Here is a 14643-nt window from a genome sequence, read left to right as displayed (position 1 = left end):
CTTTTACTTTTTGAAATGAAACATCTTTGTCATTGATTACAAACCAAATGCATCAATACCATGGCAGGTTCCAACAGATGTTTGAAGATGTTTAAGAATAATAAATAAATAAGATGTCTGTATTTGCGAGTGCTTTTCAGTAAATGCACTGATGTTCAAAATTACTCAATGTAAAAATACTTAACCATGGAAACAGACCGGAACTATATATATTTACTCATATTAAAACTAATTTTCAACTTACTTTTAAACCTAAGGCTAGATTATATAGACCTGATGTCTTCTAATCAACATCTCACATGGGCTCTTAGCTACGTCCTTGTGACTCATATAGATAGTTAATACCCCGCAAACTATGTCTACATATTGCTGACACATAAGTGTTCTATAGATTCGTAACCATTAACTCTAGTTCTTTTCGATAAGGAATAGATTATCAAAAAATATAAAACGAATGGTAGAGTTCTGAACTTATCAAACGCTCTGTTGTCTTCCGTGGAAATACAGTTTCCGTAAGCGAGGTAATGACATACTGGCATAACCAGATAGGCCATACGAGTTTGAGCTTTACAGGAAATAAGTTATGAATTTACACGGACCCTTCGGTTTGCCAATGTCTCGCAGAATGCCTAGGTGTCATGATTTGCGAGCACACTGCCCAATACCAAGAGTCATTTCCTTGTTATTTACTACTATGTAACTTTATAAGCAAAAATGTTCTTTAGCTCGTTGTTGGTGTCTGTTTGATGTTGTGTGTTTATTTATGATTGTTATATAAGGTGATATTTGTATTTCTGTTGTGTTGTTGAGTTTTGGCATATTTGTTAAATTTAAAATTTCTAGTAGTAAAACTAAATACGATAAAAATAGGTATCTGCCACGAAGATTAAATAGTATATGGTATTGGTATATTCGTATTGCCCTTTGGGTGCCCTTTTGGGTGCTTGGGTGTAGGAAACATTGTAAGCTTTGTAAATTTGTTGAATAAGAGATTTTTTACTTTTTTTGAAAGCCATAATATTTCATCTTGTCTACTAAAAGCTCATGACTTATTGAATCGACTAACAATAAAAAGCTGCATGATCTCAATGATCTCTTTCCCATAAATAAATCACTAAACATTTAGCAGAGCTTTGGCATTCTCTGAGCCCAGATTTGAATTTGTTCATCATTCATTAAAGGTGAAAATTAGTGCAATGCTAGCTTTTACTAAACATTTGTTGGATACTTTAAGGGGCAAAAACGGTTTGCACTATTTTTACAATCTCTCGGAAACGATCTCGTTTCTAATGAGATGTTCATAGATGTGTAATACCATTACTGGCATACGGACTCAGCTTTGAGAATTTCAATAGAAAGACCATAACTGCCAACTGCTCTACCTTTAATCTCTTTCATTGCAGAATGGTTATTTTAATGATTGTTTGACTAAGATTAAAGTAAACTATATTATTGAACAATGTTACTGAAACAAGAGTAGAAAGTTCTATAAGAGAAATAATAAACTCACACGAAGCTACACATCTTCTAAGTTTTCATGTTCGCGCCGTGTCGAAAGTTCGCTAACACAATTAATTACGCTTTTGAGATATTTCAGTCTTGCTTTGGCCATTCTTCAGTCAAAAGGTGTTAAACCTAAACAATTAATGACTCATATTTACTTACAGAATGGAGGTGGGAAGAGCTGTATTGTGAGCAATAAGAATCTTTATCACAGGTTTTCAACTTTTTATACTTTAATATTGTTTTCTTTTTAGAAGTAATTTTATATGTAAGGGCCCCAATAGCTTTTCATTTTATGTACTAACTGTTACACATCTCAGCAATCGAATCTTTTTAACTTAGATTATCGTTATCCAGTTGATTTCGTAATCGTATTCCAAGGTTAACTATGGTGTAACATGACAAGCACAATACATTCTCTAGATACTACCATATCCATACCATATTCTTCTATTTTCTAGGTCTACTGAGTAGAACCGTGTTGATGTGTACAACAGATTACATAAAATTATGTTAAACTGACACTGGTAGAGCCAGTGATGATTTTAGGTACATCAGATTTAAAATGTGAGTAGAGGAGAGTTGTATTGTATCGTGATTGGCTGACATTCTGCAAGCAATCATTATGACCTACCACCGAACAATAAGGTGTATCTCAACTTGGTGTGTAAATACAACTTCCGTTAAATTTTGATAATCTTATACTTACTTTTAACTTAAAATTATTTATTTATTTATTACTTCTAGTATCCACAACTATATTTACGAGATCGTATGAATCTTTGAGAGAATCTTAATTTCACCGTTATTTTATGTTTTGTGCATCTAATGTGTTCACAAATTCGAATACGAGTTGTTTTCGGCAAATTCTGTCACGTAACTTTAATACAGAGGCCGCATTGATGGTAGTTTACTTAGTCTCTTATAATTTATTACATAATTTTCTGTTTCCAAGATTCCAGCTATTTTTATCTTTTATATCATTATTTATTAAATTACCAACATAAATATTTTTGTGCCAATTTTCTTATATACCTGGCTGATTTCTACGTTACTATCACGTCGAAGAATTATATAAACCTATTATTTCAACTTCTATTAGCTTCGATAATTAGATACATTGCTTTTATATCTATAAATATTCAATTGGCTATCATTCTTTCACTTGAGGCTAAAATTTTCAAGTATCCACACATCCAAAAATATAGTAAATTTTTAAATATCCTTGAAAGGAGCACATAAGAAGCTGAAACAATGGATTCGGTCCAAATTTGATGTATGGACGATTTAGCCATACGGCAAAGAAAACAACAACATGAAATTTATCATACACACTGCGTTAATTTGTTTTATTTAATTAAAATATTCCGCATCCACAGCTATTTAATTACCACTTTAGTTTCTGCAAAGTATGAAATCAAGTGGCTAGAGTCTAAATTTTTCGACCGCTTCAGTCCAACGTATTCAACTTTTTGACAATAAGTTAAGTAAAGTTTTATCTCAAAAAACTGTATTTTTGGCTACTTACAAAGAGGGAAAATTAAAGAAACTAAGCCCATAACTTGATGTTTTTGGATCAAAATACATTATAAGTTGGTGTCGATAATTATGCAGGAAAAATTATATAACCACATGTTTAAGTATAAAAAATATAATTATATTGTGATATGGCGGAGTATACAAAATTGATTATATGTCGCATAACCAGCCTGTACTAAACAAAATTCAGACGTTTACTCGAATCTACCTTTGGTGCTGTGTGTGTGGCAACAATTCGAATTACTTGTAAAGTTAATACTGTTTTTTATCTAATAGCTGTAATTTTAAGAAAGGACTGCATTATCTTAGATACAGAAAACCTTATACAAGTAATTGTTCAAAAATATTTGCTTTACTAAAACTTTTCAATTTTTTTCCTTTGTGTAATACTATTATAAAGGATTAATAATACATGAGAATTTTATTGTTTTAAACTATGTCAAATGTATACCTAGGTAACATATAGCATTTTAAATTTGCCTTGCTAAATTCATTCCACTTCAAATGTTTTTTATCATCAATATCATCTTTAACGTAAAAAGTCAAATTAAACATTTTTGTATCATGATATCAGTCTAGATATTGCGAGGAATTTCTCTGAACAAATAAATATCTTTTCATTGTTATATAAAGATTATGAAGGGCTATTTTTTATAAAATGGCATTTAAAGCATGAAGCTGGGTTTAAATATCATATCATGTTTAATTATAGTATTGCGTAGATACTCAAATGATGAGAACAGGCATATTCAATACATTCTGAGAACAATATACATCCCTGAACAACATCAAAGGATCATGTAACTGAAACTAGGTCAACGGAGGCTCTGTTGCTAGCCAAGCGTAAGTTTATACTACTTCTAAATATACAAAAATCAGTCATCTGTGTCCTTTTCCTGACGATTATTGAGGAAAATATTACTACAGATTTACAATGAATCATACTTTCTGCCTTTTAAGTTTAATTTTAACTTGTTTCATATATTCACAAAAAACAAAATTAAATGACGATCCGAAACTCAGCCAAGATATTTTAGATCAAGTAGCTCATTAGACGTTTCCATGAATGTGTTCAATATAGCATGGACTATATAATTCAGGAGCCGATAGTCAATTTGTATTGTGCGAGTAAAAGCTCATAGCCTTTTTTAAGTCGATATAAGAATGTCCTCTGAGATTGAAATTGGAAGTATCGAAAGGGATAATAATGTATAATGATAATTTTTGTAGATACTTTTTTAGATTGAATCAATTAATACCAACGTCAGCTATGTCAATTAAATTTAAACCAGTGTTAGACAACCATATGAGGATCGACTATTTGGTTTAAAACGGACTTCCAGACGATCTATCTCGTTGGCTAACTTCGATAAAAGTATTATGAAGGTGTTTATCAGTTAGAAGTGTGTCTATAAAATATGATTTATAGACATTTGTACCAATTTCTAATATTTTCAATACTCTCACTTCAATATCCACCAAATACCGTATGGTCGATATGGTATTTATTGTTAGCCGCCGCTAACCTCTTAAGGAAATCACTCTATGGTTTCACCCAAAAACAAACTGTATGTTTCTAAATTCAAATTGGATCTCGGCTCCTGACTATTATTACATTTTACACACTCTGGGGTTTCGTCCCGGAACTAATATGACATGATATGACAAGTTTTGAATTGCCTTTCGTCTTCAGTTATGTTTTTTGGTAAAACCAACAACCAGTTTTCGACGCTGCGTTGCGCCATAATCACATAGTGATTAACTATTAAATTCAGCTGAACTTTGATTAACAATATCGGTAACACAAAACAATAAACCACGCATCACGTATAATCACATATTTAGAAACAAGTGGTTTTAATATTTCGAATACCATTTTGTAAACATTTTTGTAAAATGGCGATTGCCGTATGTATGAATAAATAAATAATTGTCTGACGAACACGTTCACTCCTTGACAGCCCCTCGTGATAACCAACTCGAGTGCACTGATACGACGTGGTGTCGACAATTTAAACTTGTGTTCTTGGCCTTGGATTAGGTCTGAGAGACCTATGAGGTGTTATCGGAATTCAACATTCCCATTTCACTTTATAATTTATTATTATTTTGAAGATAAAATGGAAACTGTATTTAAGTTTATCATTTACGAGGCAAATCTCTCTTGTTTAAGAGCCTATGTATTTGTAATTCTTCGTAGGTTTCTAATATAATTCCCTTATTACATATTTCAGTTACCTTGAATTCACCATTGCTGTGATCTTCGTGTAACATGCAGAGCTGGATTTTTGGATTAATTCGAGGGTTCGGGTTTTTATTATTTTTCTAATTGAACGACCTGTTTGGCCAACGTAATATTTTGCACAGTCATTATATTTGTATACACCTCTTATATCTAGAGTATTTTTTTCCGGTTTTGAGTTACACTAAGTAACCACTCGGTTTAATTTGTAGTTCTGGAGTGTGGGTTAATGTTATACGATTTAAGCTATTTTTGCTATTTAAGTAAATATAGAACCTAGTCAGTAAAATTTCATCTTTGAATGCTCCTTTCAAGTCCATTTTGTGCTATAGTGCTTAGATATGGTGATAAAAAGAATTCTCGCTCATCACTTGAGCTCGAATCCGTAGTGTCTGAAAAAACCGTCAACAATGTCTGAGGAAACCAAATTCAACACATTCACAATTCACTTTTGTTTATTAAGTACAATCCAGATAGGTTTTAACTCACTACTGCTGCCATCTATGACAAAATTTAGATAATACAATTTGTCATTAATACATGAATCATGTTATATGACTGTGTGTGTGTGTGTGTGTGTGTGTGTGTGTGTGTGTGTGTGTGTGTGTGTGTGCGTGTGTGTGCGTGTGTGTGTGTGTGTGTGTGCGTGCGTGTGTGTGTGTGTGTGTGTGTGTGTGTGTGTGTGTGTGTGTGTGTGTGTGTGTGTGTGTGTGTGTGTGTGTGTGTGTGTGTGGTGTGTGTGTGTGTGTGTGTGTGTGTGTGTGTGTGTGTGTGTGTGTGTGTGTGTGTGTGTGTGTGTGTGTGTGTGTGTGTGTGTGTGTGTTGCCTTTTAGCACACCAATAGCGTGTAGCTTTTTAATTAAACTAGCTTACTTGTGACCAATTCATTGTAATAAAAAAACAGATTGTATTAAATAAATTTATTTTGTTACAAGGTGTAGAAGCGTTTGAGAAGTAAGTATGGAATCAGGCTCAATGTTAATGTTAATGTTAACCTGGTGCGCCAGCTAACAATAGTATTTACAGAACAAAAGCGTTACAGAACAATAGTATTCAAGCCCACAGCAATACATTCAGTCATAAAATGCTTTCCATACTGCATCAGAACACCGATAGGATTTCTAACAAAATCGAGCAAATGAATGCACTCCTCGACACTACAAACCCTGATATACTAATCGTAACTGAACATGGTCAAAGGAAAGGAGTTCTGAAAAAACACAAGACTGACTAATTATTACCTAGTTACAGAATACAGCAGAAATATTTTTCTAAAAGGAAGTGTAGCCGTATATGCAAAAGAAGCACTTCAGAGTCACATTGAAGCAATCAGTGTTTATGAGCTATGTATTTAACTTGGGTGTGAAGTAGCGGTAATAAGAATTAAACAAGCAAAAACTGACACCTACATTATAGGAGTATATAGAAATCAAGGCAATGTGGCTCAAAGCCTTGAAGTCATAGCACAGACCCTAGAAATAATACAAACAGGGACACATGACACCATCCTCATGGGTGACATAAACACAGACTGTCTGGATGAAAAGAACGACTACAGTCATATGCAAGACATCCTAAAAAGTCATAATATGGTGAGACTTGACCTTCCACCTACTAGAATTACACCAACTTCCAGAACCTCTATAGATTGTGTGTGCACAAACCTTCAGCCAGAAGACCTACATGTTCAGATAATAAATACTTGGATTTCGGACCACACAGGCCAGCTATGCACAATAAAGAGGAATTGTGTACCACCTCGAACATCTAAAACCACGGAACGCAGACGTATGAATATTAGAAACCTCCTAAGACTGAAATCACGACTTGGCCAGCATGACTGGGCAGAAGTGTACAGTTTCATTGAGGTAAATTACACCTATAGCAAGTTTCTTCAAACGCTAACTTACGCACTCAATGACACCTGTCCTTTGATCAGATCGAGAATGACTCAGAGACGAAATAAACCAGTACTAAATGACCCCTTGACAATTCACCTAAAAGAAATGCTAGTTAAGGCTCAAAATTAATACAATACCTCAGGTAGAGAAGAGCATAAAAGAAATGCATCACAAATAAAAAAGAATACGATGTAAGATTACGACAATTGAGACAGCAAGCTACAAAATACATTATATCTGAAGCTGACAATAAGACTAAAGCACTCTTGAGAGTTATAAACTCTGAAAGAAAGTCAAAAGAACAGCCCAAAAAAAGAAATGGACAGGTTATCAATCAGTCGATGGTAATACCTATGGACAGACCTAACGTTCCTACACTCATCCTCCATCCGACAAACAGTCTAGAAGTATCCAAGGTTGTAAATGGCTTAAAACCAAAGACATCTTTAGGATACGATGGAATCTCTGTCAAATTACTGAAAACCTGTAATGAAGAACTGATTAACTCTCTAGTAGATATAATAAACAAATCCTATATTTCAGGAACCTTTCCAACTGCCTTAAAGTTGGCAAAGGTTTACCCAAAGTTCAATCAGGGCCCACCCACTCAACCATAAAATTATTGACCAATCTCTCTGATACCGACATTTTCTAAGATCATAGAAAAAATAACATTAACTTAGACTCATAGACCATGTAATTTCTAACAAACTTCTTCCAACTCAGCAACATGGGTTCTTGGCAGGCAAGTCTACAACCACTGCACTGATTAGCTTGGTAGATTTCTTTATTGACCAATTAGAGGAAGGTAATACTGCCACCGCATTATTGCTAGATTTGTAACATGGTTGCTCTAATAAATATGTATATTATTAGTTATGCACTGTATCCTCTGGTGGAGATACTCCATGACAAATAATTATAACCAGATTATTTGGTTTGTATCATAAATAATAATATTTAAATGGAGTTTTGTGTTCTGCCAAATGAAATTGTAGTCTTGTAATGTTAAAAATTTTTTTTTTATTTATCTTGTTGCACAATCTTCAATTGACAATTAATTTGATGTTTTGTACATTTTTTGCATTTCTTAATATAATTTTAGTAAGAGCACATTTCATTATAAATTTTCAATAGTTAAACCATTTTATATTCCTGACTATAGCTTGAATTGTTGTATCCAACAAAAATAAAATACTTCTTCTTAATATATTAAAACTAAATCACTTACACCTTTTATTTGGTTTCTTGTCCGGTTCACCGAAAACCCTAATAAGAAACAAATTGCAAATCTGATTAGAATTGTAATGTAGTTTAGATTTTATTACTTTGTTAAAAACAATTTACTTCTTAGTTATTTAAAACATTTTAGTGAAATTTTTATTGATATTTAAAATTTTTTTTTACACAATAAAGATATGTATGAATTTTTATTTAAATTAAAACAATTTGTTGATTGGTTTCAAAGTTCTTATAAAATGTACATACCCGTAAACTGGGGTCTTCTTTCAATCCGGACTACTAACTATGTGCCTACAAGGCCTAAACTACACAAGATAATGATCAGAGCTCTCCAGTAGCTTTGTTCTAACATTACAAGACAAGTAACCAACTAGGTTTCCTATTGGTTAGCAAGTTTTTAGACCTCTGAACCAATCAAAAAAATTCAGTTTCTTACAATGGAGTACTATTGTTTTAAATGTACAGAACTGAACTTGTCCAATTCAAGCTATTTCAGGGATGCCTTATTTTAACATTATACCAATCTTAGGTTTTATTTTATTTTTTTTTTATTAAACTAAGCATAATTACATATAAAAATATTTGGTTCAATTTTCCATTTTTTTTTATTTAACAATGTATTATTGTAACTATTTGCATATACGGTACAAAATCTCTCCCTCAAAAAAAAAAGGAAAATTTTCCAAAATATTCAAACTTGCCAACATGTCATTTTTCAAATACATATTTGTTTTACACATAAAAACTCAAAATTCAACTAATTCCTATCTTCAGGCTTAATTTCTTAAAGTAAATTAATCCCTTTTATATCTTAATCTATTTGAAGATATATAAACTAAAAACTTTATTTTATTAAATTCATTAAAAGATCAATTCATCATTCCTTCTACCTGTCCCATGACACTGAGGTACGGGCCCGGTACCAGTAATGTTAGGGGCTAGTGAGAGTAGGAACCAGCCACATGCGGCTGAGGTGCGGGCCGGGCCAGGGCGCGCGACAACAGTCAACAATGACAACAATGTCCGTGCCACTACCGGAACCGCCGCCGTGCAGCAACAGAGGTTTGAACTGCAGATACAACTCAGCTCCACAGCACCACAGCAGTGAGTCATTAATCACTGTCAACCTTATCTATTGCCACGTTATTTCAATGATGTTTATAGATAGTCTGTTATCATCATTATAAAATAACCTAATGGCATTACAATGTCATTACATCATTATCATTCTAATGATTTCCTGCAATGATGTCTTTCTAATTAATTTCTTATCGTTTTGTAAGTGTACTTTTATCTTAGTCTATTATGTACATTTTGTTTGAATTACTGGATTTATTTTTAAGCAGGTTAAAACCTTACCAAAACTAGAAAATATCCTGAAAGCTTTCAGTTCAGTTGAGTGCGTTCCGTGGAAGTAGTCCGTATCAAAAAGTTTTGTTTCGTGATACCGTGATTCAAAATTACGTAAAAGTTCAGTGTGTAGTCGCGGCGCATCTTGTTTTTGTCTCGTCAGTGTTAGTGTTTTCGGTTACAAGGAAAGCTTTCAAGTGTAGATTTTCCAAATTTTGAATTTATTTTACATCCAGTGAGTCAAACATATTTAATACACTTTAACATATTAAATTCAGTATTAATGAATTTCTATTAACTTCAAGTATTTACATTTACAACTGTTTAATGCCTTGTATTTACAATAATTATTTTATGCAGTATATTTTACAACTTAACTATTTAAGTTAACACTTAACTAAATTCAGCAATCTACAATATTCTATGCTGGTTTTAACTGACTAATATGTGCTCTTTTCACAATATGTGGTTTCACCAATTTTTTGAATAAGTACAACAACAGGATTTAAGAAATATATTACAGAGTAAATGCCAGTGTACCTTAAACCAAGCTTATTTTGAAAAACTTATTTGCTTTATTACTGAGAAAATGAGTTTTTTAAAAATACCTTTGATCCTAATTTAAATGGGTGTTTTGACCTTTTCCTCTGAATATCTCACTCTTCCTCTATTGTGTTCTACAGATTCTTTACATTCTTTATTGCATTTTTAATTTTTATACTAATTTTCTTGAGGTGTTACCTTATTGTCTAATCAGGTCATTTATTCGCCATAAATTACTTAAAAGCATGGTTAGGACTATGATTAAAACATAAGCTTAAATGGAGTACTATTTATATACTTTCATTTAAAGCTGTGTTCAAACTCATTTGTAAATAATTTAAATCTTTGTTCCACATATCTTGCTTATCATGATAAAATGCTTGTAACATGCTTTTTAAATTTCTAAGGTATCTCTCAGATCTATTCCCTGATGGTTTGTAAAGGAACTAACTTATGTTGTTCAATACCATACTTAAAACAAAACTGCTTAAACTCTTCACTTTTAAAACAACTGCCATTATCTGACACAAGTTACTTGACAAGTTGAAAAAATTATTTAAAAACAATTTCCTCTAATTTTCTTATGACAGATATTACTCTTACAATTTCTTAAAGGTATTAACCAACAGTATCTTGTCATATCATCAACCACAATTAAAATATTATTATAACCATCTTTAGTTCTAACTAAGCTACCAAATATATCAATTATATATTCTTTCCAAGGCTTGTTTGGCATGAGTAGCGATTAATTGGCCCTCGTATATACGTTGAGCAGGCTTAGACATTTTACATAAAGCACAGTTCTTAATTTTATTCTTAATTTCATTAACTAAGTTTGGGCCTGTAGTAAAAATGTTCTGTGACTTTTGCAATGGTTCTTTTTATACCTGGATGACCTCCAAGAACACTTGAGTGATAATAATTAAAATCATTTCAATCAAACATTTTGGCAAATAAATTTTACCCTTATTTCTATCACTTATTCTAAACATAAGTACACCTTTATTTAAATAAAACTTATTACTATTTTCTTTTCTCTCTATACTTTTAACAATATCTTGAATTTCTACATCATTTTTCTGGTGTTGTACAATTTTAGTGAACGCTAATGGGAAAATCTTTTATAACATTTAATTTGAATAACATCAATTTTGTCATCTTTAACTACCTTCTTATTTTACACATCTATGTTTCTTGTATTGCTTATTTTTCTTATTACTATTATCTGTAACTAATTTTATTCTTATTATTAGCTTCATCTAGAACAATTTCATGCATCCTTGATAAACAATCAGCCACCTTGTTGTCACTTCCTTTCACATGCTGTACTCTAAATGGCAAGCTTAATATTCTTTCTACCCACCTACCTAACCTACCAAGCTTTCTAAAATGACCTAATACCCAAGAAAGTGCGCTGTTGTCAGTAATTAATAAAAAAGGCTGAATTTCTAGGTAAGAATGAAACTTTTCCATGCTTAAAATGACAGAGAGTGCTTCCTTCTCATATACTGACATACATTTCTCTGCGTCTGTGAATTTCTTTTGAATAGTAAGCTATTGGTAACCTATCTCCATTAAATTCCTGAAGTAAGGTACTTCCTAAACCAATCTCGCTTGCGTCACACATAAGTATAAATGGTTTATTAAAAATCAGCTATCCTGAGCACTGGGGGGTTACTTATACATGATTTTAGCTTCACAAAACTGTCATTACACTCAACTGTCCAATTAAATTTTACTTTCTTTTTTCTGAGTTCATTTAATGGACTAGCTATTTTAGCATAATCTTTTATGTATTTAGAAAAATATGATACCATTCCTATAAATCGACTGACTTGTTTAACATTCTTTGGAGGTTCAAATTCCCTAATTGCAAACTGTTCTTTCAGGGTCTATTTTTATTTGATTTTTACTTATTTTATGGCCTAAAAAAGCTCACTTCCTTATAGGCAAACTTCACTTTACTGGGATTGACTGTTAGATTGTGATCACTTAATCTTTTAATGACGTCTTTTAAATGAATAATGTGCTCTTCCAAACTTTTAGAAAATACTATTAGGTCATCTACAAAATTCATACAATACTGAAATTTTATACCATGAAGGACTCTATCAAGATATGAGCTTAATAAGCCAGAACCACAATGCAGGCCGTAAGGTACCCTATTCCACTCGTAGCTCGAAAATGGAGTAGAGAAAGCTGTTAAGTGTTTACAATTTTCTTTAATCTTTATTTGATAAAAGGAATTACATAGATCCAAAACTGTAAAATAACAAGCTCCTTCCAAGTAATGATAACTTTGATGTAAATCACCAATAGGATAGTTAACCTTTTCGAGCTTTGAGTTCAACTTAGAGTAATTTATGACCATGCGAAATTTATCACTGTTTGGTTTACCAACTAAAAAGGTAGGACTAGAGTAGCTCGATAAACTAGGTCTAATAATATTTTGTCTTAAATAAGTCATCTATGATTTCCTTCATAATTTTTCATTTTTGGAGGGCTTAATGGGTAAGGTCTAATGTTTTACAGGCTCTTTATCTTTAAGTTTGATTTCATACTCAAAGTCTATTGCTTCCCCTATTTCAGCGGTAAATACATTAGGGTAGGCATTGACTAGCTTACAAATTTCATTTCTAGCCTTAAAACAACCAATCTGGATATTTTCATTTACATTATTACTCATAACATTAATGTTGTTAACAAGGCCAATATTTACACTTTTTATTAAATTTAAAATAACATTCATCGTTGTTCAAATCTATAACTAATCCAACATCTCTCATAAAGTTTGCTCCTAATATCATATTCCAAGCAACATTTTTCCCAATCATAAATTTAACATACCAACTAAACTTTCTAATTTTAATTTTAACAATGCAACTACCAATAAGCTCAATTTTATCATTTTGTAGCAGTTAAACATTCCCTGTCAGAAGGGATACACCTTTTTTACAAGTTTTTCCTTAACTAACATATTTAGCATGGTCTCGTTAATTAAATTAATGCTACTCCCTGTGTCAATAAGGACATTTTCTTTTAAATTTTTACTAAAATTCAACTTCTACACTAGGTAAAGTACAACTTTTATTTTGATACTTAAACCAGTTTTTTACTATTTTCATTGTTTAACTTCCTTTTTACTTTATACATTTGCTTTTTAAATTGTTTTCTTTCATCTCTGGCTTTATCTATAAATAAATGCACATAACCTCGCTTTTTATACATACTGTTTTTCAAAGTACTAAATTTATTACTGTTATACATCCATTTACTATTTACAAGTTTACTGTTTATTTGGGAGAGGCTTCCCGAGGGGTTGTAAAACCTCTCCCTTGATTCAAGTTTTTTTGTTCAAAATTTCTTAGATTATTTCTAGGTCTGTAACAATTTTTTGCAATATGACCTACACGATTACAATTAAAGCATTTCTTAACTTCCTGAATATTACTGACAAATTTTTTGGCTTAACATTAAAGTTTTTAACATTCACATTTCTTCTTTGGTGATCTGCATATGCCACATTTTGAGCTTGTATACATAACCTATCAAGGTCCTCAAAAGTTTTTGGATTCTTCATGAATACTAACCTAGCTCTATCGTCCTGATTTATTCCAAGCTTAATAATTTCCACTAGTTCTTCCTCACTGTAGTTGCAATTTAAAATATTTGAGTTTTTCCCTAACCTCAGTTATATACACAGAAAGGGGTTCCCCTGGTTTTTTGTTGTCTAGTTACCAGTTCCCTTTTTAAATTTTCTTTTAAGCCCAGTGGTACAAAAATAATGTAACAATTCACTATGTAACTCCTGAATGTCTTTTTTGTCCGATTTACACTCCATTATTTTGGAAAGTAGAGGTCCGGTCACATAACCCAAGCACAGTTCTATAACTTCTGTATCCAATAAATGTGTTTTCGTTCTTTAATTTTAATAAGTTTTTTATGAACTCAAGTAATTCACTAATATTTAAACCATTCGTAATTTTAAAGTTTTTTAAGTGTTTCTCAACCGGGTTAGGAAGTTTTGAAAAATATTGATGTATTAGTAACTTCATCATTACCACACTCTCCTCCTCTTTCTATAAGTTAAGCCAGCTATTGGGGTTTTATCACTACTTTTACTTGCACTGAAAGTTAGTTTATTTTCAAACACATCACTTAAGTCTTCTTCCTCCATATTTGTCTCACTTAACCTTCTAACTATATCTTCTTTTAGCTTACTGTCAACTTCGAGGGTTTTAAAATTTTGTTTCAGCTAAACCTAGTTTTTCCATATATTTATGTAACTCTTCCTCTTTAGTACTATCCAATTTAAATTTT

This window comes from Homalodisca vitripennis, chromosome 1, assembly GCF_021130785.1.
Source record: "Homalodisca vitripennis isolate AUS2020 chromosome 1, UT_GWSS_2.1, whole genome shotgun sequence".
NCBI classification, from domain to species: Eukaryota; Metazoa; Arthropoda; class Insecta; order Hemiptera; family Cicadellidae; genus Homalodisca; species Homalodisca vitripennis.
This window is presented reverse-complemented; position numbering follows the sequence as displayed.